The 12,891-nt window shown below is 37.8% G+C and overlaps 1 protein-coding gene across 6 annotated transcripts in view; it reads right to left on the bottom strand.

Moving 5' to 3' along the window:
* The window catches only part of Cdc14 (cell division cycle protein 14), a 1,408,510-nt gene that overhangs the window by 100,662 nt on the left and 1,294,957 nt on the right, over window positions 1–12,891 (bottom strand). The gene's annotated exons all lie outside the window — the stretch shown is intronic.

Below are 12,891 nucleotides of genomic sequence, written 5' to 3'. Positions count from 1 at the left end.
CCTCTTGTGCCCGTAGTTCTCTAAGGTTCATTTACTTAATAATTCGGCACCAGAAATAGCCATGATCACAAACATATGTTAATTTTTCTGCTCATATTGAAATCTTCCATTTCGCGTTATTACACACAGCTTGCAAAAAATAAATAAACTTCAGTATTATGAAAACCTCTAAATTATCAGTTAAACCGGACTTCTTCTTCTTTTTTTTTTTAAAAAAAACTAGGTATTAGCCTATCATACAAGAAAAGGATTGTTGTTGGTCCCGATTTTTGGCATCAAAGTCAAATCGAAGGCTAAATATTTGAAAAATCTCAATTCAAATTGCGAGCTTGCGCTTCTACTCCCCGCTAAAGATGCGCTTTTCATTCCTAAAGTAAAACATTACATTGAAATTTCCCAGACAACATTATTGGCGTGGACAGCAAACTGTACAGCGAAAAGAAAGATGGAAAAATGAAGGGTTAACTTTAAAAAGCCCGCTCCAATTGAAGTGCTTCTACAGACATGGATAATGACACGGAGAACCAGTCGTATTAGCAAATGATGAAACAAATTTTCAATTATGTGCTTACTCACCCTCACATTTCTGCTCACTAGGGGCGCATCCCCAGCGTGTATGTTAACATATAGCCACGAGAGAATATATCTCAGATTTTGAGTACAGTTTCAAAAGTTCATTTCCGTAAACTATAAAAGGCAGTAATTACTATGCAGGCTTCTTTGGGGGGAACAAAATATGATTGCGGGGGAAAATCCCCCTCATCCCCCAGTAATTTGCACCCTGGTTGTTTGTCATGCAAAAAGGCAAGTGGAAAGGCATTTGTAAGTACTTTCACCGAGGTCATACTTTTAACCTCAAAGAGAATGCAGCACAAAAATAATAAGAACTGAAAACAGGCCGAAACTTTAATAATCAGATGAAAAGGGCCGCCGAATATGCAAATATTCGCCAATTTTACCAGAAGTTATTAGCAACTAAAACGTTTCAAAACTGAAAATCCAAACACAAATTGTACATGCTTGAATATACGTGAAACTACATAAACAAATAAATCCAAAACCATTCATGAGCCATAATGTAGGTTTATGAACTTTCCTGGTTTAAATATCTTTATATTCAAACTGTATGCTCAAGTAATGTATTTACAGAAGTCACACATATACACTTTTCTCATAACCTTCACATTCATTGTGAACCTAGTAATGACGTATCATTCGCATCACCCACTTTCACCACGTTGAACTACAGACATTTTGGAACAACAAAACATACTCTCCATCATCTCCCTCAGTAGGTTTTCCACTCTCTGGTACAGTATTGAAAGTAGATAAGCTATCATGAATACTGATAGTTATGGAGTTTTCAGAATCAAAATTATCAAGGTCATGCCGAAAATCGCTTCCAATTCTGAACATATTTCTTGCTTTCTCAACATTTTTTCCCCATTTTCCATATTTATTTTTGTGAGCCTTCATTTATGGTGTTTTCATTCATGTTCCCTTTTTCTGAATTCTTTACGTCTAACACTTGATTTTTCCATAGATTCAAACAGTTTTATTTTGAAAAAAGAGGAAGTGATCATGAAAACAAAGCTAGACCTTTCTCGTTTGTCTTCTGTGTCTCTACCAATGGACACAGAGGATATTACAAACTCTTATCATGAAACCAGAAAAAAAAGTTGATTTGTGAACGACCTGTTTCTGCTAGGCAAGAAGAGGACGCCCCTGAAGTTGGTGGGAGAGAAAGATGGGATGTCTCTGGCGTAGAAGGGGTCGGTACCGATGTGGCAACCGAGTTTGACTCAGGTAAACTATGTCAGGCTCCGGTGCAGAAGCACTTTGTTTCCACATGGCAGTAAGAAAATCTGTATCGTCGACGATATATGAATTTAGGGCATAGATACGTATTACTCTAAATACATTAATAACATCTGATACTCCCTGTGTTCTGACGTGTGCTCTTCCGAAGAGTTACGCAATCAAATGCGAATCAAATTAACTAATAGATCGAACACAATTATCTTCAGTCTTTCTGGATTCGCATTTAAATTCTGACCTCTCCGCGGTAATAGGTTTTCAATGCGCTTATAAACGTTCTAACTGAAATTTGCTCCTTATGAGACGAATATGGAGGAATACAGAGTATGGGGAAGTTATTTCCTCTTCTTAGGCTTAGTACTTCCAAGTTTCTTAAGTGCGTGTTTTACTCCAAAATGGCTACCGTGTTTCTGAAGTGTTCTAACAAGTCCGTGAATAGACTGTTCTGAATCCATCCAGATGGATGGCAAGCTCCTATTGCTCCTGCAGGAGCATCACAAATTACATGATTAGATCACATCTTTCTCGGAAAAATGAACATTCGACGAACATAGATTTCTATTGCTCCCATACATATTATCAATGAGAAATGTAATTGCACCTAGCGTTCTCCTTTCTGCACAAGAATAACTGTCAGACTTCTTTCTTCAACCTTAAAAATGCGATCAGAAGGGAAGTTATGCTTGTCTACCTCTGATTGTAATAGATCAAGAAAATAAGTAACACCTTCTTTACAACTGTTCTCTTATCCGAGGTTGCTGTTGGTTTACTGAAAGAAAGCTTCTGCTTGTGTGTTTTCAGGAATAATCTCAGCTATGTATTTTATGCTTCTTGAAACATACAGTAGCAATTTTCAAGCAGATTTCACCTAGCTAACTGATACACCATAATTCTCATGTTGTTAGTCCAAAATGTTTCCATAATCAGCAAGTATCACTTCTATCTCAATCTCTGGCGTCAAGATAGGCTTTGTTCCTAGCTTCTTCGGTACTACCTCTTGGGAAAGCTCATTGGATGACGACGACAAACAGAAGAGTGTAGTTCGAGGTAAATTATAAACTTTATCAGCCTTTAGACATCCCATTCGTTTGCTCCTCACACCTTGAATTGCATTTATTATTGCTTCCTGGACCCAAATCTTACGCTTTCAACTCTGAACAGAATTGCGGACGTTCTTTATATTTCCTCAAAGCCTGAAATTTGCGCTTTTTGTACTTCTATGTCTAAGCATTAAAGAATGAATAAACTAATGAGCAAGAAAGATCTCATTTTTGATAATAAGTCACAAAATCAACAAATTCACTCCCAGCGTCCGATATACAGCTCAAGCTCAGCTCACTCCACACTGCACACCAATGATTTCACTGTTTTCCGTTACCATCGGTAGGTTGGCCTCCCAAATAAGATACACCGGTATTTCATATTATCAACACTATTCCATATTTAGGTACTCTTGTCTACTTTTATTTTGGTACGAATTAGAGTATCTACTAAACATATTACAAGAAAAGAAACAACATAATGTACGAAGAATGATAAAAAAAGATTACAAAGCCTATTATATTTATGTGTGGGTCAATCTATCTGAAGTGGTCCAAAGATGGGGAAAATTGTTGCTCAACCATCTCCGAAAATTATAGAAATTGGAATGTGATGAACCTTGTGTATGAGAAGGTCAATAACATAATTCCCGTTGTCGTATGTGCAAGTGTTCCTGAATGGCGGCCACCTTTCTTGTCGGTGGAGTGTCATTTTTTGCATTTGCAAAAGTTTACGTAAACCACAGTTGCTGAGGACGTACGTATTAGAACAACTCCAAACGAAAACGAAGGTTTACAGGAGAGACAGAGGTACACGAAAAACAAAAATATTTTTGCTTCTAAATAAATATGCAGGGTTGCAAACCAATACATGAAATCACTAGAAAAAGTACAGAAAATTACACTTTTAAAAGGGTTGTAATTTGGAAAGGCATAAAGTGAGGGGTTCATAAGTTTTGTGCTGAATACTATTGAATGTAAAGACTAAAGAGTCTATAGAAATATCCACATCTATGGTACTACTGGGACCATAGATTTATGGGTCTCCAAAAGTTGATGTTTGAGATTTTGATGCCACTTTTGAGGCGTAATACCTCAGGAGGGCAAAGTGCTAAAAATTGCTGCTTAGACCACAAATTAAATATGTGAATAAACTATTGCAAAAAAAATCATGACTGATATTACATGGTAAGGACATGGTAAAAATGCGAACAAAGCAGGTGTGTGACGAGTAGCCCGGAAAAATTTAAATGTTTCTATATACTTCTTGCTAGATCTCAAAAACTACGCATGGTTTATCAACTAGACCCGATTTTGTTTGTGTTCAGTTGTGCAAAAGCTTGCGAGTAGCGTTTGTTCCATCTTTCTAGCTCCATGATCATTGCCACGTCTATATGGTAAGGGGTTAGCTCCACATTGCACCCAGGAAATCTATCATCGAACTGGACCGCGGTATTAAGGCACTTAATGTATTATCTGTCAGGAAAGTAAATGTACACCTGTTTTTTGAGTCTGGCATTCCTGCGCTCCATCCATGGAGAGTATGAGAATTAAATCAATCAAATGTTTACTTAGGGACAAGAAGAAAAGTCTAATCTGAATAAGAGATTGCAGAGGGGCACAAACTGTGAATACGAATAGTGCATAGTGTAAATAAAGGACGACACCGAAAGAGAAAGCCAGAAACAGCTGCTAAACGGAGAAAATAGAGTAAAAATTGTCGAAGTGGGAACATAAAATACAAATAAAAGAAATATGTGAACAACTAAGCGTTTACCAAGCAATGATCTTGGTGTAGTGGTTAAGACGCTAGCTTACAAATCCAAAGAACGACGGTACGAATGTGCTCCAAGTAGTATATATTTTTTTTAAATAATGCATACAGCACATGAAAGATGGTAAAAGTGAGCGTATTACCCGTTTAAAATGTTAAGTGAAAACGAGTTAAAAATTTCGGTGAAATTTATTAAAAAAGTGAGACAATGAAAATGAGGAAGCAAGTATATTTAATCAGGGGTTGTATCAGAGGGTGGTGACCGGAAAAACTGGAAATTTTCCCGAATTCCGCGCATGTGTGTCTCTACGATAGGCAAATTTCTTCAGAAATGTGCCTATTGCAGAGAGAGAGAGAGAGAGAGAGAGAGAGAGAGAGAGAGAGAGATGCTCCCGGAACTGAGAATGTGCTGCTTCCATTGAAATCAACGAGATGACAAATAGACGCTTACATAATAAGAATGCCGAATACAAACAGCCATAAAACAGCAAAGTAGTAATTGCAAGCGTTATCACCTAAGGTTCCAAGATCCGAACAACATATAACTAATATCCCGAATGCCGAAATATTGTGACTTACACAACTCCTTCTCTCCCCAAATGTGTTCTGTGAAAACAATCACAAGTTTTGGGATGAGGGACCATACTGAGACTACAATATTAAACTATATAAGTAGACTTTTAGCAGATTCGTATTCGGTTATTTTTTTCCACAACCAGTTTTATTGATATTTAAGACAGCAAAAGCACTATATTTGTTAACGACAAAGCGAAGTTATTGCATCAATGCGTTACACAGTGAATCATGCATATTACACTCGTGAGTTCTGCTATGCATGGGTAGCCACCGAGGCACGCTGAATAACGCCTGAAGGAAGCAGCGAGGACAGATAGCGATACAGTGAACGGAGCTAGCAATGCATTACAGACATTTCAAGAGGAAAAAGGAAGATCCCTCTTTCCACACTTCATGCTGTAGTTTTAACTTCCATTTCCCCATCAAAGTTACATGCCTAGACTATTATACAGTTCCATTACACGTAATCCAGAACCTTCAAACAACTTTGTTCTACGAAGGAAAACGTAGAACACTACAATTATAGATATCCCATACATAGACAGTTAAGTAGTAATAGATGAATGCAATTAACCCCACATAATATCGATTGTCTAAATATACACTAGTTTCAAACAATTAGACACATAACAAACATTCACAACACCATTTAACCTATCATATGTTAATTCCAGTTCAGAAGTGGTAGAATGAAAACCGTAGAAAATAGAATGATTTTTTTTAAAATTAGAGTTATGAACACAAGTTAGTGAAGGAAACAATGACAGTCAATGAAAAGAAGATGATCCATGGTCGGATTTCGAGAAATAATTTGATTATGAGATGAAGACAGAATTTTATAAAAGGAATGGTTATGATGCGCTAGACACAACATGGTTGCTTGTTTCATCTCGTCATGTGAAAATGTCTCGTGTTAGAGAGGCGAGAAAAAGCCTGTGTTTCATCTTGTGCAGTGACGGATCTAGCTCGGGGGCGGGGAGCCTAGGCCCCCCACTTCCAAACTGACGAAAAGAATTTAAGCTATTATTTATATAGTTTTGAAAATTTATAGTACGGTCATGATATACTTATCATAGTCTAAATTCAGGCAGCCCCCCAGTGGCTATCCCGGTGTCATCTCGTGTTTCGGAAACGAGACAAATTGTTATCTAGTCTCCTTTCGTCTAATTTTCTTTCGTACACCTCATAATAGTACAAGTAAAATTGGAAGCCATGCGGCTTCGAAATGCAACGAAGTTTACAAGTTAAAATTGATAAACAGGCAAGAGAGGGCTATGGAATGCTTTCAAAACATTTAAAACGCGACGAGTCCAGACAATGACCTGTCACGTCTCGTGTTGGAAAACGAGATGAGACAGACGCTTTGTCTCGTCTCCTCTCGGATTTAACGAAGCCTATATTGTCTCGCCCATGCTGTATTGGAAGCCTCTCACCAGAGATGAAGTAGATCGTGGGCCGTGGGTCAACAGGACGTGACCTACTGCAACCCACCATCCGCCGTGACCCACCATAACCTAGATACCTACTACGACCCACCGACACACTCTGCTTAGTGCATTGTATATAGCACCCTCTGAAGAGTGCTGAATTTTTCTACATTTTACTTTTGGGATCTCCATTTCCTTCTTCTTCTTCTTTTGCATTCTATTTACTTACCCGAGTATACCTAACAACGACAAGGCAGACTTTGTTAAATGAACTTAGTGACCATCTTTCGCGAGGTAGTAGTGCACATTGAAACTGGGAGAGCGCAATAGCCAGAAATAGCCTAGAAAAAGGTATACATGGTATGACGCCTAAAATTATCAAGTGGCGGTGTGGCAGAGTGTGGAGCATTCACGACTCTCGTGTAAAGGGTCCAGCGTTCGATTCCCGCTCGAGTCGACTTCTTTTTGCTTTTTACCAATAAAGTAGTCATTTATGAGTACAAGTAAAATATTAATTCACTATATGTTCCTATATTCTAAACGATAGGAATTTTCAAATCAGTTGTAAAACTTTTCAATGTTTTATGTCAACTAGATACAAAATATAACCTATTTCATAAACATATTGATATCACTAGCTGTATTACGGTTACCACAGTCGTTGTGTCCGAAGTTTCGTGTCTATATCTGTGGACAGTGTGCGAATTGCAAGGGAAATGAGGGGGAAATCCGCTAAGGAATACTGGATGAATGCTATAGCCAAATGGGATTTCCGAACTATCCCCCTTGCAATTCGCACTCTATGCAAGATATAGACAAGAATCGTCAAGAAAATTTTTCATTTAACGACTTTACGAAATAGATTATATTTGTATCTAGTTCACATGAAACATTGAAAAGTTTTACAACTGATTTAAAAATTCCTATTGTTCCATGCATTATAAACATATGGTGAATTAATATTTTACTTGTAGTTATAAATGACTACTTTATTGGTAATAGCAAAAACAAGCTGACTCGAGCGGGAATCGAACTCGCGCTCCCTTACGCGTGAATCGTGAATGCTTCACACTCTGCCACACCGTCACTTTGGAAATTTACGCGTCGTATCATATATGCGGTGAGTCGAAACTTTATAACGCACTTTCTAAGCTATTTCTGGTTATTCCGCACTCCCAGTTTGTAATATTAACACTTTAAATATGCACTACTACCTCGCGAAAGTTCATTTAACAAAGCTTTGCATTTCCCTTGTAAGATACTATCATCTCAGGTAAGTAAATAGAATCAAATGCCAAAAAAGAACAAAAAGAAAATAGAGACCCTAAAAGTAAAATGTAGACATATTCACCACTGTTCAGAGGATGCTATATACAATGCACTAAGCAGAGTGTGTCGGTGGGTCATAGTGAGTCTGTACGTTATGGTGAATCGCTGGTTTATAGTGGGTCACGGTGGGTGGTGGATTGCAGTGGGTCACATCCTGTTGTCCCACGACCCACTAACCGACTTACACATCTTGACCCACATGTTTCACTTGACAGAAGACCCACTTCAATTCTGGTGAGAGGTTTCCAATTCAGCATGGGAGAGACAATATGGGCTGTTTTTAAATCCGAGACGAGACGAGACAAAGCGTCTGTCTCGTCTCGTTTTCGAACACGAGACGTGACATGTCTTTGTCTGAACTCATCGCGTTTTAAATGTCTCGAAAGCATTCCATAGCCCTCTCTTGTCCGATTATGAATTCTAACTTGCAAACTTCGTTACATTTCGAAGTCGCATGGCTTCCAATTTTACTTGTATTATTATGAGGTTTACGGAAGAAAATTAGACGAAAAGAAACGAGATAACAATTTGTCTGATTTCGGAAACACGAAATGACACAGGGATAGCCACGAGACGAGACACATAACTCGTCTCGCATCGCTCAAATTAGACAATTTAACATGAGGAGAAGAAACAGGCAATCATGTTGTGTCTAGTGCATCATAATAATTTCTTTCGTAAAGTTTTTGTTTTCATTTCATTATCAAATTATTTCTTGACGTCCGACATCGGATCATGTTTCATTGACCGTCACGGTTCCGGAACCTTAGGTGATAATGCTTGCAATTATCACTTTGATGTTTTATAGTTGTTTGTATTCCACTTCTCACTATGTAAGCGTCTATTTGTCAACTCATTGATTTGAATGAAAGCACCTCACTCTCAGTTCCGGGAACATCTCTCTCTCCCTCTCTCCCTCTCTCTCTCTCTCTCTCTCTCTCTCTCTCTCTCTCTCTCTCTTTCCGTTTCACAGGTGATGATAGACAATAGGGCTAAATTGCATAGAAATTTTACGGCATTTCTGGCAAGATGGTCTCTGCCATAGGCACATTTCTGAAGAAATTTGCCTATCGTAGAGACTCACATGTGCGAAATTCGGGAAAATTTGCAGTTTTTGAGATTACCACCCTCTGATACATACCCCTGATTAAATATACCTGCTTCCTCGTTTTCATTATTTTACTTCTCTAATAAATTTCACCGAAATTTTTAACTCTTTTTCACTTAACGTATTAAACGGATAATACGTTCTCTTTCACCACCTCTCATGTGCTCTATGCATTACTTTTAAAAAACTTAAAAAAAATATATATACTCCTTGGAGCAATTCGAACCGCCGTCGTTTGGATTTGTAATCTAGCACCTTAACCACTACACGAAGATCGTTGCTTGGTAAACGTTTAGTTGTTGGAATATATGTTCGCATTTGTATTTTATGTTCCCACTTCGACAATTTCTGCTTTCTTCTTCTCCGCTTTCTCTGTATTGATTTAATTATCATATTCTAGATGGTTAGAACGCCGGAATGTAGTGGTTAAGACGCTAGATTGAAAATACAAAGGACGTAAGTTTGAATCCACTACAAGTAGAATGATTTTTTAGTAGTGCATACAGCACGTGAGAGGTGTAAAAGAGAGGGTATTACCCGTTTGAGATGTTAAGTGAAAACTTGGTAAAAATTCCTGTGACATTTATTAGAGAAGTGATACAATGAAAATGAGGAAGCAAGTATATCTAATCAGGGGTATGAATCAGAGGGCCGTGATCGATAAAACGAAATTTTTCCGAATTTCACACATGTGAGTCTTTATAATAGGCAAACTTCTTCATAAATGTGCGTATTACAGAGACCGTCATATTCCACAGATTGCGCTAGCCAAAGTTAGTTTAACAATAACAAATGGTGTAGTGTTTTTTTTTCTTAGAACAATAAATTGAAAAGTGCATACTGCAGATGAACGAAGTGTTTTGAATGTCCTGGTAATTTCCTTGCCCTTTCTCAATTAACATGCGTAAATCGTCTCTATCATTAGTGCCTGTGTCTGCGTCCACTTTCTTAAGGATTGCTCATTTAGTATGAGAAGTCACTCTTTGATTCTTCACGATTGCTTTGAAAATAAAATAACTTGAAAAGGATTTGAAGCTATATTGATTAGCTGTATTACTCACAAGTCCAGCACTTCACCCCTACATTATCTTTTCATGCAACATCATAAGCTAAATATTGCTAAGTTCAACCCTGATGTTTGGAACGAACCGGTAATGTTCCTGAAATGATATTTTCACCAAAATGCATGCCGAAGTTGATTTATTCGATGATCTGGAGACAATTTAGCGCCCATTAATAAACTAAATAATATACAATGGAGTAAAATTACAGAAATTATATCGTATTATACAGTAATTTCGCCGTGCAAGTTCAATAGTATAATAATAATAATAATTTTTCAGCGGTCCAGCGCGGAAAGTGAGAATTAAATCAATCACATGTGTAGTCAAGGTAAGGAGAAAAGTCGAAACTGAATAAGACATTAAAGCGGGTCACAAGCTGGGAATAAGAATAGTGCATGCTGTAAATAAAGGACGACACCGACAGAGAAATCCAGAAACAGCACGTAAACGGAGAAAAAAGAAAAGAAATTGTTGAAGTGCAAACACAAAATACAAATACGAATAGGGATGAGCACGACTCGAGCCAAAATTCTACTCGACTCGAGTTCAATTCGAGTCGAGTCAAAGGTAATTTTCTTGAGTTGAGTTCCGAACAAGTCGCTGTTTTCGAGGTTGAGTTTCGAGTTGAGTCGAGTTTGATAATGGCTCGCTCGCTCGTTCATCTTGTTTTAACTCGTTTTGAAATAATGGCCTGATTAGACTGGAAAGCGAAAGCAATGAGAAATGTAAGCAGTTATGTGGAATACTTTTAGTGTTGCTCACGACAGGGGTGCATCTCGTCTCGTAATTTTAGTGCATCTCGTGGGGCAATTTTAGTGTATCTCGTCTCGTCTAGATAACGAGAGGACAAGAGTTTTTTATTATTATTACCAGAAAGCCTCAAATGTCGTAATCACCAATATAAGTATATACTGTAGTTCCTAAAATCAAGGCTGAGACCTGCACGGTCGAATTCTTGAGCCCAAGCAGAAGACCAACCCGGGTAGTGATATCAACCGGCTCGGCTTGTATCAACTGAGCAAACAGCTCGAGTCGGCTCGGTTGGGACGAGCCGTCGGCTCAGCCCAATTGAGTCGGCTCAGTTGGAACGAGCCATCGACTCGGCTCAATTGAGCCGATGGCTCGAGCTTTTTCGATTGGGATGGGTCCACCTACTCGGCTCATGTGACCTGGTTCGAGCCAGCTAAGTTAAAACTAGTGCATCGGCTCGGTTGGCTCAAATCGGCTCGGTTGGGTGAGCTGTTGGCTCTTTAAACTAGAGCGTTCCATTGAAGTTTCATGCAGAAAGTATTCTACTGTATGTTTTAAGGAAAATAACTCTAAAAAATAACTGAATATCACGCAACAGTAAGACATATAATAATATCATTTTTAGGATATGCAGAGGTAAATATAAAAGCTTTGCTACAAAAATACCTACACAGAACATAATTGAATGAGCTCTGAAATACAATGTAACGAAATAGCCTATGAGATTCAGTCTACAGAGCAATTGTGACTTAAAGAATGGACATACACTATTTCGAGAATGCAGACAAGATGGGAAATGTTTTCGATACTTTTGGTCTCGTCTCGATTCTCATCTCCAAAGTGAGACGAAAATTTTGACTTAATCTTGTCTCGTATCGAGCATAAAATGTCAATTTTCATGTTATTCTGTTTGTTTTAGAAACGAGATGAGAAATTCCTCTTCTCGTGGGCAACATTAAACCAAACCGAAATATTCTTTCCAAATGTCACGTTTCTGCTTGTAATGGTATGACCTGAGCGATAATTAGCCCCTAGCTTTTAATCTTCTACAAGATAATAATAATTATTAGGTTATTATTATTACTATTATTCATGAAGATTTGATAGTTCAAGTATTGAAACATCCGAGGATTGAAATATCTGAATATAATAAAACGTATGTCATCGCCGATCAATCGCGACCAAAAATCCTAAAGTTAAAAAAAGCGACGTGGATTCGCACAAGCACCTTGACCACTGAACCGCGATCGCTACGCGGTAAACGATTCGTCTTTAGTCTGGTTACGTTAGGTTCCTTTGTCTCCGATTGCAAATTTGTATGTTATATTTCTTCAATTCAAAATGTCTTTCGTATTTCTTTTATGCTGTCGGCAAGTTTACATTAATAACTTGAGTTGTTCTTAAACCGTTGGTTCAGAAGATTGTTTTTTCTCCACACGAAGCTACAGATACGACAGATTGAATTCTCATACTCTCCATTTCTTTCAAAGCAGTCGCTATTACCTAGTCAAAGACTTATTTCAGCCACGATTCATATTAACTAAAATAAATTCATTTTTCGGAAGCGGAATTTGCACTTTCCGGATTTCGGAAAATTATGGAATTCAGTTAAACTCCGGAATTCAGAAGAATTCCGGAACTAGGAAAGAATCTGGAATTAAGAAAATTCCGGAATTGAAAAAAACTTTGAATTTTGAAAAAAATCCGGATTTTTTCGAATTCCGAAATGTTAACGAAATCAGAAATTTCTAAATTCCGAATTTTTCCGAATTCCGAAATTATTCAAAAGTCGGAATTTTCCGAATTCCGGAATTTGTCAGGTTTTACTTTCAGGAGTCCGGAAAGTAAATATTCCGGAATTGCCCATCCCTAGTTTATATACAACTTTTCAGGACACTAAGCTAGTAGCTGACTACAAACACACAAGTAATGCAAAGCATTTTGTATTCTGCAATGCGTCATGTTTTAAAATCCGACAGGAGTTTCGGTATCTATCCAGAAATTG

Source organism: Thermobia domestica, chromosome 6 (assembly GCF_964235325.1).
Source record: "Thermobia domestica chromosome 6, izTheDome1.hap1.1, whole genome shotgun sequence".
Lineage (NCBI taxonomy): Eukaryota > Metazoa > Arthropoda > Insecta > Zygentoma > Lepismatidae > Thermobia > Thermobia domestica.
The sequence above is the reverse complement of the archived record's forward strand: the minus strand, read 5'-3'. Positions and strand labels throughout refer to the sequence as shown.